Raw genomic sequence first — 21,794 nt, forward strand, 5'->3', positions numbered from 1 at the left:
ATGTTAAGTCACTGATAACAAAGAATAAAGCTTTGTGATGAATTTCCTTATTCTTTTGTTGTTGTTGTTTTTCAGTTGCTCAGTCCTGTCTGACTCTTTGTGGCCCCATGGACTGTAGCACGCCAGGCTTCCCTGTCCGTCACCAACTCCTGGAGCTTGCTCAAACTCATGTGCATTGAGTCAGTGATGCCATCCAATCATCTCATCTTCTCTCATCCCCTTCTCCTCCTTTCCCAGCATCAGGGTCTTTTCCAATGAGTCAGTTCGTTGGGTGGCCAAAATATTGAAGCTTCAGCTTCAGCATCAGTCCTTCCAACAAATATTCAGGGTTGATTTCCTTCCAGATGGACTAGTTTGATCTTCTTGCAGTCCAAGGGACTTATCTGAGCAATTAACCACTAGTTCGGCAATGTCTTCAGGCCTCCCTTGTGGCTCAGCTGGTAAAGAATCTGCCTGCCATGCCGGAGACCTGAGTTCGATCCCTGGGTTGCGAAGATCCCCTGGAGAAGGAAAAGGCTACTCACTGCAGCATTCTGGCCGGGAGAATTCCATGGACTATATAGTCCATGTGGTCACAAAGAATCAGACACGACTGAGTGACTTTCACTCACTGCAATGTCTTCACCCTCACTCATCTGCATGCCACTTGCCTTCCTTGGACAGCTGGGATTCCAGAAGCCCAGAGGGAAATGAGCAGAGCTTGATCACGCCATTTGGCCCCCTGTGAAAGTCATCCAGCTAGGTCCCAGCAGGACATAATCAGACGGGCACAGGAGTGGCTGCAGGACTGGGGGTGGGGTGGGGGCGGGGATGATGAGCAGGGCAGCCAGCAGAGTTCTCTGGGCCTTTTTCCTCTGGTGCCCTCCCCCTGGCACCATGGTCATTGGTACCCTAAGGCCTGGCCCCACCTTCTGTATGCCTAATGCCTGGAAGAACTAACCCATTTGCTCTTAATTCTGCTGGAGAATTTTAATGAAACAGTTCCTTTATGGAAAACATCACTGTAAAAACAGATATGACCTATTTTATAAACAATGATAATGATAAAAACAAATTCAAAAGGAGTTAAGACTTGCTGATTGGCAACTGAATCGTAAGGCCCTGTATAGGTCAACATATGATATTCTTTCTTTTCAGAATGGCATAACTGTCCAGGGGGTCAGTACTATTACTCCAGCTTTTCAGGTGACGACATTGTCAGCATGGAGGTCACCTGTGTAAGAAGCATCAGGGGCGTGAAGGCTACTTAAGTGTGCCATGGGTCACGTTCCCCCATTCATATATGGGTCTGTGTAATACGTACTATCAAGGTGGAAGAATTCGAGAGGATGCCATAGCATCGCAAAACCAAATCACTCTGAGAACAGACTTTTGAGTCTCAAAAGATTGTTTTCCAATTTTATTAAGGTATAATTGGTAAATAAAAGCTTCACAACTTTTTAAAAATTTTATTGAAGTATACTTGATTTACAATGTTGTGTTAATTTCAGGTGTACAGCAAAGTCAATCGGAGATATATATATATATTTCTGGGGCTTCCCTGGTGGCTCAGATGGTAGAGAATCTGCCTTCAATGCAGAAGTCCTGGGTTTGCTCCCTGGGTTGGGAAGATCTGCTGGAGAAGGGAATGGCAGACCACTTCAGTATTCTTGCCTGGAAAATTCCATGGCAGAGGAGCCTGGTGGGCTACAGTCTCTGGTATCACAAATTATATATATACATATATATATATATATATGTATATATATATACACATATACATATATATCTCCACTCTTTTTTAGATTCTTTTCCCATTTAGATCATTACGAGTATTGAGCAGAGTTCCCTCTCCTATACAGTAGACTCTTATAAGTTACGTATTTTATATATAGTAGTGTGTACAACTGAACTTATCTACAAGACAGAAATAGAGCTACAAACGTAGAAAACAAACTTATAGTCACCAGGGGTAAGGATGGGGAGGGATAAACCAGAAGACTGAGATCGCCACACTCGTAGCTTCACATCATGAATGCCCTGGTGGTCCAGTGGTTAGGACTTGGCACTTTCACTGCTGTGGGCCTGGGTTCAATCCCTGCTTGGGGAACTAAGATCGCACAACCCACAAGGTGCAAACACAGAAACAAACAAATAAAAACTTTATTTAATTAATATATTCATGGAGTGTTACCATCACCTCAATCAAGGTAATAAACATATCCATCACCTCTGAAAGTTTCCTTGTGTTCCTTTGGATTTTTGTTGTTGTTTGCTTGCTTGTTTGCTTTCACGGGCTGGTGGAGGAGGCGTTGAGGGTTGTTTTATGGGCATAAAGCTACAGTTACACAAGATGAGTAAGTTCTAGAAAGCTGTTCTTAGGAGTCCTTACCTCAAGGGACTGTTTTAATTTGCATAAAATTCTTGATTTATTTTTCCTGACAATAGTAATGACAAGACTGGTCATTTGTTGCCTGGAGGCTTCTGCTACCATGGGATCCGCCCCAGCCTGGCAGCATCGTCCCTTCCAGCCCGTCTGAGTCACCTCCTCCCATTCCTCCAGAGAGATGACTCTGTTGTCAAATCCGAAACCTCCTGACACTCTATACTCAACATCTGGCTGGTCAATCATTTCCAGCATTACGGGAAAGATCCTGATGGCTCAAGGCTGAAATCTGACTTCAGTAAAAATAATGCTAAAAAGAAATTTGTGAGCCACGCGTTCTTTCATTTACGGGTGCTGAATACATCTTGTGGCTGCTGGGTATTTGGAGACTGACAGCTGGAGATGGGTCCACTTCCAGACCTCACGAACAATTGATACTGCTTCATTTCATCACCTCCCCTTTTTGCGATGGTGCTGATCCCACCAGAAGGCGAAAAGATGCAGAGAGTGGTCGGCACCAAGGGCCTGATGAGTGCCAGCAGCGTGCCAGGCTCACTGTGGTCTTTGCCCCATTAAATCCTCAGGCATCTTCACCAGCTAAGCAGTAGTTTCAGTTTGCATGTGAGGAAAAATGAGACTTAAAGATTTGGTCACAGGTCAGAGTTCCTACTGTGATTCGGTGGCAGAAAAGGAATTCAAATCCAAGTCCCAGACTAAACCTTTTTATTTATTTATTTTTTTCCTGTGAGGCCACGTCTCTTTCTATACATGCTTGCCTGTGCTTTTGATTATTTGGGAATATATTCTAGAAATGCTGAGCAGAACCACGAGGGAGGGGCTTTGGGTCAAGGACTAGCTCACCAGCCACAGCATCATTTTTCCCTGGGCTAGGACTAGGTTTTATAAGTAAATACTCAAGTGAAAGGGAACACTTTTCTTGGAAAAAGGCTGGTAATTCGATGCTTGTAAATAAACTCTTTTCTAAGAGTGTCTGCCACACTGGGGCTTGCGGGCAAAATTACATCAAGCAAAGGACACTTTTAATTGAGAAAGGCCCAAAGGAGGTGGGTTCCGTTAGGAGAGAAAGAACTTGCTGACCGCTTACTGCTGTCAAGCATCGTGGTGGGTACTTAGCACTTGGGATTTACTCTTCCCTATAGCCCTTCGTGTATTAGCATCTTCATGCTGCAGTCTGAGAGGCTGCAGAGTCAGATGACTTAGAGATGAACAGCAACAACAACAGCAACAGCCCTTTGGTTATTGTCTTTGGTTTGTCAATAGCCCTTTGGTTAGTATCTTCCAGTTGGATAAATCAGGAAACTGGGGTAGTAGTCAAATAGTTTAAAGGAGGCAAGGCAGGCATTGAGAAGCAGCCAGTCTGATGTCAGAAGCCCAGCTCTTTACCACTAATTTACACTCTTTGTTATCCTTTCAGGGGGAGGCCCATGCATCCTGCCCAGGTCGTATGGGTGATTCTTTTTTTTTTTTTTTTTCATATGGGTGATTCTAATCCAGCCAAGGCCTTCGCTGTTAGTGGCGTAGCATTCTGCATACACCTGCATTCATTTCCTAGGGATGGTGTATGAAAGCACCACAACCTAGATGACTTAAATAACAGACATTTAAAATATATACATATATATTTATTTGGCTGCACCGAGTGGGTCTGAGTTGTGACATGCAGGATTTTCTTGAGGCATGAGGGATCTTTTAGCTGCGGCATGTGGGATCTAGTTCCCTGACCAGGAACCAAACCCAGGCCCCCTGCATTGGGAGGGTGGAGTCTTAGCCACTGGACCACTAGGGTGCTCCAGCAGACTTTTGTCTTCTCATGGTTGCAGAGGCCAAAAGTCGAAAATCAAGGGGTCAGCAGGGCTGCACTCTCTCTGCAGATGCGAGGGAAGAATCCGTTCCATGACTGCCTGCTAGTCTCATGATGCTCACAGAAGCATCGCTCATGATGCTCACAGAAGCATCACTATCTCTTCACGTGGGATTCTCCCTCCCTTCGAGTCTTCACACCATCTCCTTTCTGTGCATGTCTGTCCCGCTTTTAAAAGGGCAGAGTCATAATGGGTTGAGTCTCACCCTAATGACCTCATATTAACTTGATCACCCCTGTAAAAATCCTACTTCTAAATAAGGTCACATTCTGGGATATTTGGGTTAGGATTTCAACATATCTCTCTTGGGAGGACGTGAGTCAACCCAAGGCAATATTGAATAAGTTGGATGCTTACAAAGCCGAATGCAATAGGGCCCAAGTAATAATTTCCTGCCCCCTGCCTCCCATCCCCAAGCAGGAATCTAACTCACCAGCTACACAGCCCTGGTCCCTTTTGAACACGCTATCGTCTTTCAGTCTTTCTTGCCTCTTTCGCTTGCTCATGCTGGAATATCCTTCCTCACCCTATGTTTTTGAGAAGTTCGTTCTTCAAAGACCAAGCTCATGCCATTCCCACCTGGAAGCTGCTACAGACCTCACTCTACCCAACTCGCTTTCAGAGGTACCCCCTTTTCTGTGGTTCTCAATGTGATCCTCTCCTTACTTCTTGGTGGCCCCTCTGGGGCCTGTGAGCTCCCCTAGGATCACTAGGATCTGTGCCACAGATGCAAGGGTGTCCCGGAGTGTCTATATACAATGCCCAGTCCATGCAGTGGTCTCAAAGACACTTCTCTCATGAATGAATATCACAGTCTCACTTCTTCTGAAATTCACACACTGCACTTCATCAATTGTCAAGTAAGAGGGCTGAGTCCTGGAGGAGAGAATGGCAACCCACTCCAGTATTCTTGCCTTGGAGATCCTATGGACAGAGGAGCCTGGCAGGCTACAGTTCATGGGGTCACAAAGAGTCAGACATGACTGAGTGACTAATCACACACACACACACACACACACACACACACACACACACGGGAAGTCCCTGAAGACTTTTACTACACAGTTATGCCATCCTATGGTTTTCAGAATCTTCAAAGAATATCTAGTTTATGTAATGCTGGATACCAATCTCCCAATCTATAACTTTTTTTCTCATTTTTATTTTTTTTAAATAGAGTTGTTTTCCTTAATGGTTTGTCTGGTTTACGAAATTCTCGCCTGAAGTCAAGGAGGCAATCACCATTTTTTTCTTCTAATAGTCTAAAGGTTCTCTTTCTTCTGATATATAGGTTTTTAATCCATTAGAATTTATTTTTAGGCACATGGTATGAGGTAGGGATCTCACCATCTCCTCAGATTGATAATGAATCATTCTAGCACAATTTTTTGAAAAGTAACCATGGAATTTGTGTTTCTTCAGATTCCAGGGAATCCTTAAGCATTAGTTTTTAATTAACTTACAGCTTATGTGCTTCTCCATTCTATCCTAGAAACATCATGAATTTTGTAAACTTGGAGATACTCATCCCCCCCATCAAGTCAAAAGATTTAACTAAAAGTTTAAGGATATAGAACTTCAAGTCTTTATTTAATATGTTTGTTGTTCAATCTCCAAGTTGAATCCAACTCTTATTACACTTACCATGGTTATATAAGGGCTTCCCTTGTGGCTCAGCTGATAAAGAATCTGCCTGCAATGCAGGACACCTGGGTTGTATCCCTGGGTTGGAAAGATCCCCTGGAGAAGGGAAAGGCTACCCACTTCAGTATTTCTGCCCTGGAGAACTCCATGGACTAGTTCGTGGGGTTGCAAAGAGTTGGACACGACTGAGTGACTTTCACTTTCACTTCATGGTTATATAAAGATTTGTAGAAATTCTAACATGATGGAAACGTTATGTGCCTCTATTTTGGAATGGTTACCTTTAAAAATTATCAGAAAGAGATGCGTGCTTTCATGAGCTAGATGACATCAATCCCAGAGCAGCAGGCCTCTCAGAGCCAAGGCAGAAGGGAAAATGCTAGGACCACTTCAGAGAGGGATTCAGGAATATGTTCAACCGATGTGCTTCTGCCTGGAAGCAATTTTAACACTTTCTGTAATCAGGACAAGTAGTTAGAAACGTTCTTTAAAGTGAGAGGGCCTTGGGTTTATCCCTGGAAAGATCAAGGTAAGAGTGAAAAAGCAATGGTGAGTCCTATTTTTCAGACACCGCTGGGGATAAAGGAAACCAGACAAATCTCAAGTCACTTAATGATGGAAGAGAAGCAAGTGGGCTGGGTCCTCGGGCTGGTGAGGACACAGGAAGGGCCATATGGGGAAGTGACCCTGGGGACCAAACAAGGAAAACAATAATGATAACCACACCAACTGCTACTTGTAGCAGTGATTCCATACCTCGCTCAGCCTAGGCACTCTGGCGGGGGTGGTTTAGCCGCTAAGCCATGTCTGGCTCTTGCAACTCCATGGACTGTAGCCTGCCAGGCTCCTCTGTCCGTGGGATTCTCCTGGCAAGAATGCTAGAGTGGGTTGTCAATAGATGCTTGATATTTATCTCTGATCTCGATGATTTCCATAGTATAAATAAGGACATGAGCTTCTGGGATGATGAGGGATTTGTGGGCATCACTCAGTCAAGGCTGTCCATGGTACTCAGTTCTAAAATTCTGAACAGGAGCATCCACCACATGGTGTTTATCAGGCACCTAGCATAGTTCCTGGCACATGGTAGGTCTTCAGTAAACACTTGCTGGAATTTGGCCCAAGGAAGACAAAAACCAACTGCTAAGTGACATTCAGAGTTTTTCTGATGCCTTGGGGAAAAAAAAAAAAGTCCCTCTGGACCTGGGGCCCTTTACTACTTGTGATGCAAACCTATTCCTCTTGCTTCCTGTATATTTCTTGCGACTGCCTCAAGCTGAATGTCAGTGCCTGGGTCGAGTAGATAGGGCTAGGCTCTCAAACAGCCACACCTGGCTAGAATCCCAGCTTCACCACCTATTAGCCGTGGAGAATATGAATGAGTTCCTTAACCTCACTGACCCTTGTTCTTCATCTGTAAAACAGAGTCTGCGAGCCCTTCCTCAGGGGGTTGCCATGAAGACTAATGACAGGGGGCATGTGAAATGCTTGCTGACCAGCAGGCATCCTAGGACAGATGGCAGTTATTCCTATTAGTGGGGTGGCCTCCTCACCGCTGGTGTCACTTCCTGGTGCCTGGGAGCCGAGGGGAGGGCACGCTTTCCCACATAGATCAAATGACCACTTTGGTTGATTACAGGGTTGGCTGTGTATGTGTGTTTTAGACAGCCTCTCAACACTTGGCCTCTTGGCTGCAACAGAATCTGGGGGGAGTGAAGGGAAGGTGGGAAGAAGCAGGAAAGCCAGAGGCCTCCAGGGGCTAAGAACCACCTGGATGCCTTCCCACCCAGGTTCCTAGGTAGAGCATCCTGGCAAAAGGCAGCCGGCGGGGGCCATTATTCATGCCTGGATCCTGCGCTTAGGTAAGGGAATGGATGTGTTTTCTGACCAGCAGTTCCAGCTTTTCAGGCTTCTCTGGTGACTCAGTGGTAAAGAACCCACCTGCCAATGTCAGAGACGTGGGTTCGATCCCTGGTCTGGTCTGGGAAGATCCCACTTAGCGAGAAGCAAGTAACCCCGTGTGCCACAGCTACTGAGCCTGGATCCTAGAGCCCAGGAATCACAACTGCTGAGCCCTCACGGAAGCCCGTGGGCCCTGGAGATCATGCTCTGTGAAAAGAGAAGCCGTCGCAATGAGAAGCCCGTTCCCCACACCTAGAGAGCAGCCTGTTCCCCACGCCTAGAGAGCAGCCTGTTCCCCACACCTAGAGAGTAGCCCCCCCTGGCTGCAACTAGAGCAAAGCCCACAGAGCAACACAGACCCAGCACAGCCAATAAATAAGTAGATACAATTATTGTTTTTTTTTTTTTTTAAAGAAAGAAAAGCATTGTTAACATTTTGAAGTCTGGGTACTTGTTTTCCAAAGAAAACGTGTGTGAGTGAGAGCTGAGGTCAACACAGACTCACTGAAGACGTTGCCAGCTGGCTCCTAAATGCTTCCTCCTTCCTCACAGGCCACCCGTTCCACGGATGCATTTTCCTAATCCCCCCTCTCCTCTTCCACAGGGAAAGACATCTCATGGGTGATTGCTGGGCAACTATGTCATGCAAGGAGCCGGACCACAAATTCACATAATGTTGATATTTCTTCAACTACTCCCAAGTATTAAGAATAGCCCGGGTTTATTGAGCACTTATGATGTTCCAGGCACTGGGTTAGGGGCTGTGTGCCTATGTGTGTGTGTGTGTGTGTGTGTATCATTTTATTTTAATATTCACAACAACTTTCTCAGTTAGAGATGATTAGCGTAGTCTTCATTTAAAAGGTGAGGATGCTGAGGCTCAGTTGTTTAAGGACACAGGGGTAGAAAGTAAGGAAGCTGGGACTGACACGCAGGCCTAATCTGAGATTTTTAGATTGTGGTGATCACAAGGATCACTGGGGAAGAGCTGTGCTATTCTCACTTTGAAGTTGAGGCAATGGAAATGCAGAGATGTGAGATGTCAAGGGACAAGCAATGCCATCAAGATCATGTGTTTCCAGGTTAGAGAAACCTGCATTCCAGCCCAGGTGTGAAGACTTCTTTCCAACTTTTTAATAGTAGCCAAAACCCCTTCATCTTTCTGCAAAATGAGATAAGTCAGTGCTGGCAAAATTTGAATGACATCGTTCGCACATTGAGTGACATAATACAGAGGCCAGCCTGGCATATAACAAGGCTTGGTAAGCAGTGGTAGAGGTAGGGGTATTCTGATGTCTGAATTCACAACAACAGGAATGAGGACCAGGGAAGCCTGCAATGTTTCTACAATGAAGCTTTGCCTCAAGTGATTCTTTAATGGCCATCACGTGAACCATAGTGATGACGTTCATGGGTTTCCTTCTGTTTTGCATAGGCCTCTCTTCTCTTTCTGTTTCCTTTTTAAAATTGGAGCATGCTTGCTTTATAATGTGCTAGTTTCTACGGTACAGTGAAGTGAATCAGCTCTATGTAAGCACATACCCCCTCCCTCCTGAACCTCTCCTGCCTCATCTCACCCAGCTAAGCCACCGCAGAGGTGAGCTATCTATGCACGAACTTCCAACTAGCTGTCTATGTCACACATGGTGGTGTATATACGCCAATCCTAATCTCTCAGTTCACCCCTCCCTCCCCTTCTTCCCATGTCAACATGTCCATTCTCTCTGTTTCCATCTCTGTTCCAGCCCTGCAAATAGGTTCATCTGTAACATTTCTCTAACTTCCACATACGTGCTTTAACACACAATATTTGTTTTTCTCTTTCTGACTTATTTCGTTCTGTATGACAGGCTCTAGGTTCATCCCCATCTCTACAAATGATCCAATTTCATTCCTTCCTATGGCTGAGTAATATTCCATTCTGTATACGTACCACAGCATCTTTGTCCATTCATCTGTTGATGGACATCTAGATTGCTTCCATGTTCTGGCTATTGTAAATAGTGCTGAAATGAACATGGGGGTACACATATCTTTTTGCATTATGGTTTTCTCAGGGTATATGCCTAGTCGCGTCTTGTGCTTTCACAGCTTTTCATTCACTCTCTCCCTGGATTGTGCACTTTGGCTATTTCAGAGGGATTTGGAAAGGGATGTGGAGAACTTTTGGCCCCATAAGACACTCAGTAGCACATGGAGTGATTCAGAGATTAAGGAAAGAGCACTCCTTTCTCTGGGCCCCAGGCAAAAGCAAGAGCTTTGCAAGGAGAGAGGTTGGATTTCACCATCACTAGCCCTTCAACCAGGCTTCTCTGATAGCTCAGTTGGTAAAGAATCTGCCTGCAGTGCAGGAGACCCTGGTTCGATTCCTGGGTTGGGAAGATCTTCTGGAGGAGGGATAGGCTATCCACTCCTGTATTCTTGGGCCTCCCTGGGGGCTCAGATGATAAAGAATCCACCCACAATGCAGGAGACTTGGGTTCAATCCCTGGGTTGGGAAGATCCTCTGGAGAAGGGAAAGTTTACCCACTCAGTATTCTGGCCTGGAGAATTCTATGGGCTGTATAGTCTGTGGGATCACAAAGAGCTGGGCACGACTGAGTGACTTTCACCTAGCCCTTTAATCAAGAGCTTGTGTGAACAATTGGAGGTAGCATCCCTGGGTCTCCCCAAGACCAATTTAAAGAGCAGGAAGGTGAGGACTAGATAGGAAGGTACCTGGGTCATCGATGGGTAGCAGATGGAGGAGAGGGTGGCGAACTTTGGCTCTCAGGCACTGTGCCACCTGCTGTGCTTGTTGGGTGGTGAGTGTTCAGGGCTCAGGTGCAGCGTGAGTCCCTGTTTGCTGCCTGCTGCCACGGCCAAGACTCACAGGACATCAGAAAAAGTCAGAAGGAGACAGAGCAGGACCCTATGTCTTGGCCTCCCCACCACTGTGTCCTCAGCTTGCCTTTTATCGATGGAAAAACTGTAGCCAAAGTTTAAGCTGAATCACAGAAGTGAGGAAGTATAGGGAAAAAAAGGAAAATAGCCCAATAAAGACTAAATAATAAGTCATTAAGCAAAGTCATGGACCTTGGGTTCCTCTTGAAGGGCAATAGATAATGTTCCGAGCCCTATTGTGTGAGCTGTCTTATAGATACTTAAACCCCCACTGGGTAGAGGAAGTCAACTATGTGACGACCAGACATGCCATAAGCTGCCACGATTCTGAGCACTTGCCTCAACCCAACCCTGGGACTGAAGACTGACTGTACAGAAAACAATCAAAATGCCTTGATCAGACCACCCCATGATCAAATTCAAGATGACTGCCAGAGCTGACTGTACTCTTGGCAGAACTGCAATGTAGCCCCCTCCCTCCACCTATAAAACCTCTTGCCCACTGTTTGTCTGTAGGTGAGGGGGCAGGAAAGTGAGCCTGTGGACAGCAGTCTGTCCTCCTTTCCAGTTGCCAGCCTCCAAAATAAAGCAAACTCTTGTTTCCACCAACCTGGCTTTTGAGTAGGCAGTGATCTGGACCCCTACTTTCATTAACAAGAAGACCTACTCTACCATTAATCTGTACCGGGGCCTTCTTCAAATTAGTCCACATCTGTAATATTGGGATTCGTGATATTTCCTTTGAATTTTTATCCTGAAACAAACACGGAAAAATGCACATGAAAGCCCCTGGCCCTGTATTGGCATGGGTGTAGCTCTGAGTTTGAAAGAAAAAAGTGAAAGTGTTAATCAGTCAGTTTTTTCTGACTCTTTGGGACCCCATGGACTGTAGCCCACTAGGCTCCTCTGTTTGTAGAATTCTCCAGGCCAGAAAACTGGAGTGGGTAGCTATTCCCTTCCCCAGGGGATCTTCCTGACCCAGGGACTGAACCCAGGTCTCCTACATCGCTTGAGGATTCTTTACCATCTGAACCACCAGGGAAGCTACTCTGAGCTTCCAGAAGGGAAAAGCCCAAGTCTTGTGAGCTGATGATCAAATAGCAAAGGTTCTGAGACTTGAGTGAGACTTGGGACCCCAGCTATTGAGCTTTGTGAGCCCAGACTGTAACTCCAGTGCTTCCGTTGAACCTGGCTCACTGGAAGAGCCCCCAAATGTGATGAATGAGGAATGCATGAATGAAAGCTGTATCACATGTCCAAAGTCATAGGACACACAAGGAGCAATCATGGGAGGCAAGTTCATTTTCACACGTGTGCTCTGTCACTGCAGTCGTGTACAATTCTTTGTGACCCCATGGACTGTAGCTCACCAGGCTTCTCTATCCATTGAATTTTCTAGGCAGGAATACTGGACTGGGTTGTCATGCCCTCCTCCAGGGGATCTTTGCAACACAGCGATCAAACCCATGTCTCCTGGGTTTTCTGCACTGTAGGTGGATTTTTTACCATTGAGCCACCTGGGAAATCCAAATTCATTTTCAGTGGACTGCGAAATCTGAAGTCAGTCTACTGTTCACGCTGCCTTCTCTGGGTGGAGTAGCAGATGCCAACTCTTGGGAGAGTCTCCGCAGCTTGACCTTGGGGAAGGTGGGCTGGATGGGGTATATTTCTGAACTTTCACTCCTGTAGTTTTATAATTTCTCCCATAGCTAGAAGGAGGACACTCGGATCCCTCCCCTCTTTTTTGAATCAAAGCACCGAGTCTTACAATTTTCTACTCTTTCCTGGAATTATTTTGCTATTGGCTTGGACAAGCCAACTGTTGCCTTCTGAGCAAGGGCAACGGGCTGTTGAATCATCACCTTCCCTGTTGATTTTCCCAGAATCACTGAGTGATCGTGTAGCTCCATTCCTCACACATCAGGAGGACCACCCATCTCTCCTTCCTAAAAGCAAATCATCTCTCCTTAACAAACCAAAATGACAGCCTCTTTGCTCCCACAACCAGCATTTCCCGAGAGTTGATGTATTCCAATGTTATTTGAGCAATTTCGCCTTTGAAGTTTGACTTCCATGTTGGACCAGCAGAATTATTTCTTGGAAAAGTGATTAGCACTGAAACACTCGATGGAAATTGGCATCGGAGGATGGTCGTCTCATTATGCCAAGTGCCCACAGATTCACCTCCAAACACCCCATGATTGCACCGCTGCTATTATCTCCAGCTACATCTCTTCTTCGGAGCTTATGACTTAAATAAAAAATGCTAATTGTTTCTGAGAAGTGCGCAGGGAGGAAAGAGAACTGCATCGCTGAGGAGCCAGATCTCCTAATTCCCAGGCTGCCACTCACTTTCTTGCCTAATGCTGGAAGCTCTCTGACGGCCAACCATCAATTTGCGCGGACTAAGTCACAATTTACATGGAGCACCGTCTCCTCGCGGGGTGTTATTTATTGAGCTGGGTACCACTGGCGAGGAGGGCAGGAGCTCCTGAGTAATTAGAATCCTGTCCTCGCTGGGAGCGCACAATGCTTTCCTGTTATCTCCGCCTTCTAATGGGTTTGCAATGGCGCAATCTCTGCTTCCATAAATAACGTGCTCCATGTAAATAAGGAGTCATTAAAAACGGGGCAGCACCCACACATCATTTCATAAACATGAGGGAGGTACTTAGGAAGGGGCTCATCAATAAACAGGCTGTGTTCTGCGTTACAAAACTGAAGCTGTTCTGGAAAGAGTGTGCATGGCCTTTTGGGTCTTAAATCTTTCTATTAACACTTATTCTGCTGTAGGTAGCTGGCGGGTAGTTTGAGTGCGACCTCTGGAGGTAGATGTATTTGGGTACAGAGCTCCGGTTCTGACTCAGCATCTGTGAAATCTGGGGCAAGTCTTTGGCGATTACGAGTTTTGTCTTCCTCCTCTGGACCACGGAGGTAGCAGATGTCTTCTCAATTTGTAGGTCAAAAGTTGTGACTGAGTTGGGCTGGGTCTGGTGCATCCAGGAAGCAAGTTTATCCTTTCACATCATTTTCTTGCCTTCACGTTTCATCCTTGTCTTTGAATGGTTAAGATGGAGACGCCAGTCTCATGGCATTTCTTGTCCCATCTAAAGCTCTGTCTCATCCCTAGCTTGGGCCAGATGGGGCTCCAATGCCACAGCAGAGAAGGAATAACCCTTTCCTGTCCTGCTTTTCTGCTTTCTCCTGAGATGTGTCTGGCTCTTCCAGGTCAAGGGTCACATTAGAGGATGGGCAGAGAGGGGAAATCAGTGTCAGTCATGTCTTTTGTGCTTTGTACAGTTGCTTGGACATTGATATCTGCACCCAAAGGTCATTCTTTCTTCTGAGATGCTTTCATGGGTTCCTCAAAGATTGTCCTGCTGGAGACTCCATTGGGGGTTCTCTGATGAGGGTGATATCCTCTCTAGTGGGTCTTTCATGAGTCTCTTAGCCATCAGCATGTAAGGGGTCCCTTTAGTGTCTTGAGGCTAAGACCCTGTCATCATTTTAGGACATTCTTTTAGATAGCCCAAAGCAAAATCTTTCTATTGGGAACTCTAGCTCCTACTAGGGACTGCTGGGGAAAAAAAAAAAAAAAAAGCTTACATGAAGGCTGTTACCTGGGTTTTCTCTGCCACCCTAAGCTATTCCAGTCTCCTATATTTAAACTTTTTGGGTAAAAGATAATGGCCCTTTGACTCCCAAATCCAAAGAACACATATCAAATTTTCCCTAACTATTCTTTTGATGTTCTCTTCAGTTGCTAAAGTTGATGAGAAAACAGCATGCCAACAACTCTTGGCAAAGAGGATTTTACTGTCCACTCTTTCCAGTGAATTCTTATCCTTCTGGAGGTAGCTGATGGGCTCATAATGGTAGCGACAGATTGTGGTATTTTATCAGATTGTTCACTGATGGTTGGTCTGGTTCAGTCCTATGCATTCTGGTCATCTGAGGCCCCTATGTCTGTCACTATGGTTTGGATTTTCCATGGATTAGCCACTGGCATCATTACCCACAGACTTTTTTTTTTTTTTTTTTTTTTGGCCACATTGCATGGCTTGTGGGATCTCAGTTCCCCAACCAGAGACTGGAGCCTGAACCTGGGCCAGGACAATGAAACCCGGAATCCTAACCACTAGGCAACCAGGGAACTCCCAAGACTGAGTGGAGTTTAGAATATGGAGGCATATGTCACTGTTTTTCTTGGCCTTGGAACTCAGCTGAAAAGCAGATAATAGGAAATGTCCCACATTCTATTCACTGTGATGAGGATTGCCTAAAAGTTTGTCCTAAGTGTTTGGCAATCATCCATACTGTCGTGTCAGTAAAGTTCTGCTTTAGTATTATACAGTGTCAATTATCAGATGATACATCACACCTGTTCCTGTTCACACAGGAACCATTGTAAGTGCTCTATGTGTTCCAATAGCCCTGTAAAAAAGGTTCTTTTATCATCTCTATGATACAAATGAAGACTGAAGGTTTGCTGAGATCCCATTGCTGGTAGGCAGACCCAGGAGTGTAGCTGCAGAGAATAGGCACATACCTTCTTCTATGACTGGAGATACAAGAAGCCGATCTTTTATCTTTCAACAAGAGTTTACACAAGCGAAATTCATTCCTTGAAATTCATCAAGACTATCTGAATGCAAACCTCTTTTCACTTTCTTGTTCCTTTTTCTAAATAATACTTTGGCCACCTGATACAAGGAGCCAACTCATTGGAAAAGACCCTGATGCTGAGAAAGACTGAGGGTAAAAGGAGAAGATTGCTAGATAGCATTACTGACTTAGTGGACATGAATTTGAGCAAACTCTGGGAGATAATGGAGGACAGAGGAGCCTGGTGTGCTGCAGTCCATGGGGTCAAAAAGAGTCGGACATGACTTAGTGTCTGAATAACAACAACAAAGTAGGCTTTTGCCTCCTAAGGATGCTACTACAGACTCTTGACTGTTTTTGCTATGAAAGTGCAAGTACAAGTCGCCCAGTCATGTCCACCTCTTTGTGACTCCATGGACTACAGAGTCCATGGAATTCTCCAGGCCAGAATACAGGAATGGGTCTCCTTTCCCTTCTCCAGGGGATCTCCCCAACCCAGGGATCGAACCCAGGTCTCCTGCATTGCAGGTGGGACACTGTACCAGGATAGCAACGGTCAAACCTTCATTCATGTAAATCTGTTGAGTTCCCAGTCAACCCGTAACTCCTTGCACCATCCTGGCACTGATGCTGAGTTGATTCTTTGGGCTATCTCAGCTGGGTGGTCCAGGCCATCTGGTCTATCAGCACCTCCCATCTCCAAGCTGCCATTCCTCCTGATTTCTCTCCTTGTTTCAGCTCCAGCCACCTCTGCTCACAGCGTGGCATTGGTGCCCCTGGCACCACATCAAAGCCATCCCTTGCCCTGCTGGGGAGACTCTCCTGGCTTTGACTCACACCGCCTCACCATCCCACACGTCTGCTTCCTCACCCGGCCACCATAGCGTTGCCCTGTCCCATTAGATTCATAGCCCTCGCCTCTCCATGAGGTTAGGCTCTTATCAGTTGTGTCTTTTTGTTTGTTGCTTTTTTTCTTCTCTAGAGTGCTAATGTGTGTGGTATGAAGCTAGTCCAGAAAAACAGGTCCCAAACCCTCAACGGTCTAATTGAGGAAAGTCAAGGTCAAGGCTACCAAGTTTGCCTCCGCTCACTCCGTAGCCTCTCCCAAGGCACAGCCCCTTTCTGAGCCTCTCGTTTTCTACCTCTCCTACGGGAGGCTCGACCACATGATTAAAGAGGCTATTCCCGCTTTCAAGATCTTTGACTCTGGAATTGCGGCTTCCCTTAAAGTTCCAGGAAGAGCAGACAAGTCCAATTTGAGATACTTGAATCTGATTAATGCGGGAACAGTTAACATGGGGATGAAGGCATATTCCATCCCCTTCTTCTCTTTCCCCTCCAGGCAGCTTTTATGTTTCTGGGCTTTTATCCCATTATCCTAGCCTGACTTTATTAGTACCACCTGGAGAGGAGCCCACTCCCCCTACCAGACCCTGCAGGAAGTGCAGAGACTCAGCTCACCACTTTGTGTTAGCCTTAGCTCTCTGTTTACACGCTTCTGGACCATGCCACTCCCTTCTCCTCTGTTTATCTAAGTAAATCTCTGCCACTGGCCTGGGTCTGAGGGAAGGAAGGTTTGCTGAGGCTACTTGAAAACTTAATCCAGTTCATAGATATTTTTTTTAGTCCAGATGAACCAAGTTAGGGTTTTTGAAATGACTGTATTTTGTCCAGAGAACAAGCATAAAGAAAACAGACAAGGCATATATACATTGATCTATTTAAAATAAATACGCACCAAGGATCTACTGTATAGATCAAGGAACTCTGCTCAATATTCTGTAATAACCTAAATGAGAAAAGAACTTGAAATAGAATAGATACACGTATACATATAATTGAATTGCTTAGCTGTACACCTGAAACTAATATGACTGCTAATCAACTATACTCAAACATAAAATTAAAAATAATATTGAAAGGCAGGAAAGGTCTGACTGACCTAGTCCTTCTAATATCCTCTGCTTTCTAACATCCTCTGAGAACTTTTGGCCGTTACCTGTTCTCTACAGGAAGATCCCTGGAGAAAGGAATGGCAACCCACTCCAGTATTCTTGCCTGGAGAATCCCATGGACAGGGGAGCCTGGCTGGCTACAGTCCATGGGGTTGCAAAGAGTTGGCTATGACTGAAGGACTAACACTTTCACTTTCACTTTCCTCCATCAGAACAATAATCTGTATTCCTTCTAGTCTTCAAACATGGTGTCCACCCACTCTCCTGAGCATCTACATACACACTCTTTACCTGGAAAGCACTTGACCTTCCATTCACATACTAGAGGTAAATTATCCTCAGAGGTTACATCCTCCAGGTCACTTTTCCTGACCTCTAAAGTCTGGTTGAGTTGTCCAGCTTTGCATTCCCACCACATCCCATGGCCATGAAAGATATGAACCTGCAGTGATGGGATTCAGCTACATATCCCTATACCTGCCCGGTGGGTCCTATTCTCTGTGTGCAAGAGGAGAGAAGACAAGGTAACAGGCAGGTAAAATATGGGATGAAAAGGGCAATGCTAGAGGAGACCTGAAGAGCTCTGGGAACACAGGGCTGGGATACCACCCACAGGCAAAGGGGAAGGCTCCTCAGAGTAAAGTCCTGAAAGGTGAGTAGAAGGAGACATTGAAAGGGGCCTGAGAAATGAGAATAACAAGTACAAAAGCTGAATGGTGAGAAACCATACAGTGTAGTACCCAGGGCTGTGTCATGAAAGGATTTATAAAGGATTTTAAACTTTGGATTTTCCCAAAAGGTAAGGAGAAATGCCCTTTCTCCAGTGGTCACGTATGGATGTGAGAGATGGACCATAAGAAAGCTGAGTGCCGAAGAATGGATGCTTTTAAACTGTGGTGTTGGAGAAGACTCTTGAGAGTCCCTTGGACAGCAAGGAGATCCAACCAGTCCATCCTAAAGGAAATCAATCCTGAATATTCATGGGAAGGACTGATGCTGAAGCTGAAACTCCAATACTTTGGGCACCTGATGCGAAAAACTGACTCACTGGAAAAGACCCTGATGCTGGGAAAAATTAAAGGCGGGAGGAGAAGGGGACAACAGAGGATGAGATGGTTGGATGGCAACACCAACTCAATGGCCATGAGTTTGAGCAAGCTCTGGGAGTTGCTGATGGATGGGGAAGCCTGGCGTGCTGCAGTTCACAGGGTTGCAAAGAGCCAGACATGACTGAGTGACTAAACTGAAGGAGAAATACACAAAATATTTTTAAAGAGGAATTAAACACACGAGTGTGTGAATAATTTAGAGGATGTTTCATGGATTCTACTCATCTAACCGGAATCCATAGAATTCATCTGCCTCTAGAATCCCAGGTCCATGGTGTGCCTCGGTCTAAAAGAGTGGATAGTCATAGAGAGAGACTCATGCAACCGAATGGAGAGCCCCGAAAATCAACCCTTACATGTGTGGTCCCTGATTGTCGGCAAGGGCACCGAGACAATCCAGTGGAGAAGACAAAGTTTTTCCAACACATGGTGTTGAGTATCCACATATCCAGAAACTAGATATTCACAGTCAAGAGAGAGAAGTTGAACAGCTGCCTCATGCCCCCTGGACAACACGCACATGCACAACAGTGGATAATAAACCCAAATGTGAGGGCTAGAACTACAAACCTTTTAAAAGAAAGTGTATGTGTCAATCTTCATCACTATGTATCAGATAATAGTTTCTTAGGTACGACACCAAATGCACAAGTGACAAAAATGATGAAAAATTTTAAAAAGGACATGAGTAAAATTTAAAAATGCTGTGTGCTACAAAGTGAGAAAAGTGGAAAGACTATGCACAGATGAAAGAAAATGTTTGAAAATTATATATCTAGTAAAGAATTTCCATCCAGACTATATAATGAATTATTACAATCCAACAGAAAACAGATAAGCCAAATAAAGGTAGGTAGACTATTTGTAAAGAGAGCTTTCCAAAGAAGATATAGAAAAGGAAAGTAAGCATATGGAAAGAAGCTCACTGTCATTCAAATTAAAACCATCAGTACCAGTTCACAGTCACTGGGACGGCTCCAATCAAAGAGACAGACAGCAACATACAAGTGTTGGCAAGGAAGTGGCAGCAACCCTGGTCAAAATGTAAAATGGGGCAGCCACTTTGGGGAACAGTTTGGCAGTTTCTCACAAAGTTAAACATGGAGCTATCATGTTTCTACAATTCCACCCCTAGATATTCCCAAGTGAAATAAAAGACATACATCCACAAAAATCCTTGTCTATGAACGTCGCAGCATCATCATTCATAATAGCCAAAAAGTGAAAAAGGTTAAATATCCCATCAACTGCTGCCTGGATAAATTAAATGTTTGCATCCATACAATGGGATATTAGTTGATAATAAAAAGAAATGAAATGCTTGCACATGCTACAAACTGTATATATATGTACATGTGTGTATGACTAGTATCTTTCACTTAGCATCATGTTTGAAAAGTTGATCCATTGTGTAGATGTGTAAGTAATCTTTTCCACTTTATGGCTGTTATGAATAATGATGCTATGACATTCACATATAAGTATTTTTGTCGTTGTATCATAGCAAATGGATGGGGAAACAAAGGAAACAGTGACAGGCTTTATTTTCTTGGGCTCCAAAATCATTGCAGATGGTGACTGCAGGCATGAAATTAAAAGACGCTTACTACCTGGAAGAATAGCTATGACAAACATAGATGGCGTACTAAAAAGCAGAGACATTGTGTTGCCAGAAAAGGGTCTGTCTAGTCAAAGCTATGATTTTTCCAGTGGTCATGTGTGGATGTGAAAGCTGGACCATCAGGAGAGCTGAATGCTGAAGAATTGATGTTTTTGAACTGTGGTGTTGGAGGATACTCTTGAGAGTCCCTTGGACTGCAAGGAGATCAAATCAGTCCATCCTAAAGGAGATCAGTCCTGAATATTCATTGGAAGGACTGATGCTGAAGCTGAAGCTTCAATCCTTTGGCCACCTGATGCGAAGAACTGACTCATCAGAAAAGACCGTGATGCTGGGAAAGATTGAAGGCAGGAGGAGAAGGGGATGAGAGAGAATGAGATGGTTGGATGGCATCACTGACTCAATGGACATGAGTTTGAGTGAACTCCGGGAGTTGATGATGGACAGGGAGGCCTGGGGTGCTGCAGTCCACGGGGTTGCAAAGAGACACGACTGAGTGACTGAAATGAAGACTGAACTGATTTTATAAATAAATAAATAAATACACACACACACACACACACACACACACACAAGCACAGAGATTCCCAGGTGGCTCAGAGGTGAAGAATCTGCCTGCCAGTCCAGAAGATGTGTGTTCGATCCCTTGGTGGGAAAAAACCCTTGGAGAAGGAAATGGCAACCCCTTCTAGTACTTTTGCCTGTGGAATACCAAGGACAGAGGAACCTGGTGGGCTACAGTCCATGTGATCACAAAAGAGTCAGATACAACTTAGTGACTAAACAACAACATATGTATACATAAGTGCATATACATTATATATAAGTATATATGTACCTATGTACACAGACTTACATATAGCATACAAGTACATATGCATATACTTATACAAGTATATATATGTATATACAGGTATACATTTGTGTGTATGTAAGAAATATATCTTTGTATGTAAGTGATATATATGTGTATGTAAGTAGTGATATATACAAGTACATAATATGATCCCATTGATGTGAAATGTCCTGAATAGGAAAATTTACAGAGACAGAGAGTAGATCAGTGGTTTTCTAGAGAAAGGAAGGCCTGGTGGGAATGCAAATGAGGGAAGTGGGAGTTGATTGTCAATGAATATGGGCAGAATTCTTTCCATAAAGGGACAAAAATGTTCTAAAGTTCGATTCCAGGGATGATTACCTAACCTTAAGTATATATACTAAAAAGACATTGAATTGCATCCTTCAAATGAGTGAGTTGTATGGTATGTGCATCTATAGCAATGAAACTGGCTTTTAAAAAGGAGCTTCGTAAGTGTCAACTGTAGACTGCTGAAATGCATGGGGTTGCAAAGAGCTGGACACGCCTGAGCAACGGAACAAGAACAACACAGAGAAATGTCTAAGAAATGACGAAACGTAGCACTTCATTAAATATTGGAGCGGGCTGAGAAAAAGGAAGAGGAACTCTTGGTGGAGGCGCCATATTTCAAGGATACCTGGAGGATGGTGATGTCAGGTGTAGAGACTAGGGTGCTTCTCTGCGTCTCCTGTGGCTGCATCTCTTGTTTCCCTGCATCAGTGGCCAAGGCCATCCTCTGACCCATCTCACGTGTGAGGCAACTTTGCTTCACAGTCATGGCAAAGAGAGAGTCCTGTGAGGTCTCCATCAGCCAGCGTACCTCTCCCAGCAGCTTGCATATTGCACACTCCAGGAGCTCAGCCACACCACGGCCCTGGCAGGCAGACCCCGACGATGCACGCTGTGCAGTCTGCCTCCTGTTTGCCGTGGCCCCACCAGCCTTCCATCCACGGCCCGTGATGCACTGC

This window comes from Capricornis sumatraensis, chromosome 19 (genome assembly GCF_032405125.1).
Source record: "Capricornis sumatraensis isolate serow.1 chromosome 19, serow.2, whole genome shotgun sequence".
In the NCBI taxonomy this organism is placed as follows: domain Eukaryota; kingdom Metazoa; phylum Chordata; class Mammalia; order Artiodactyla; family Bovidae; genus Capricornis; species Capricornis sumatraensis.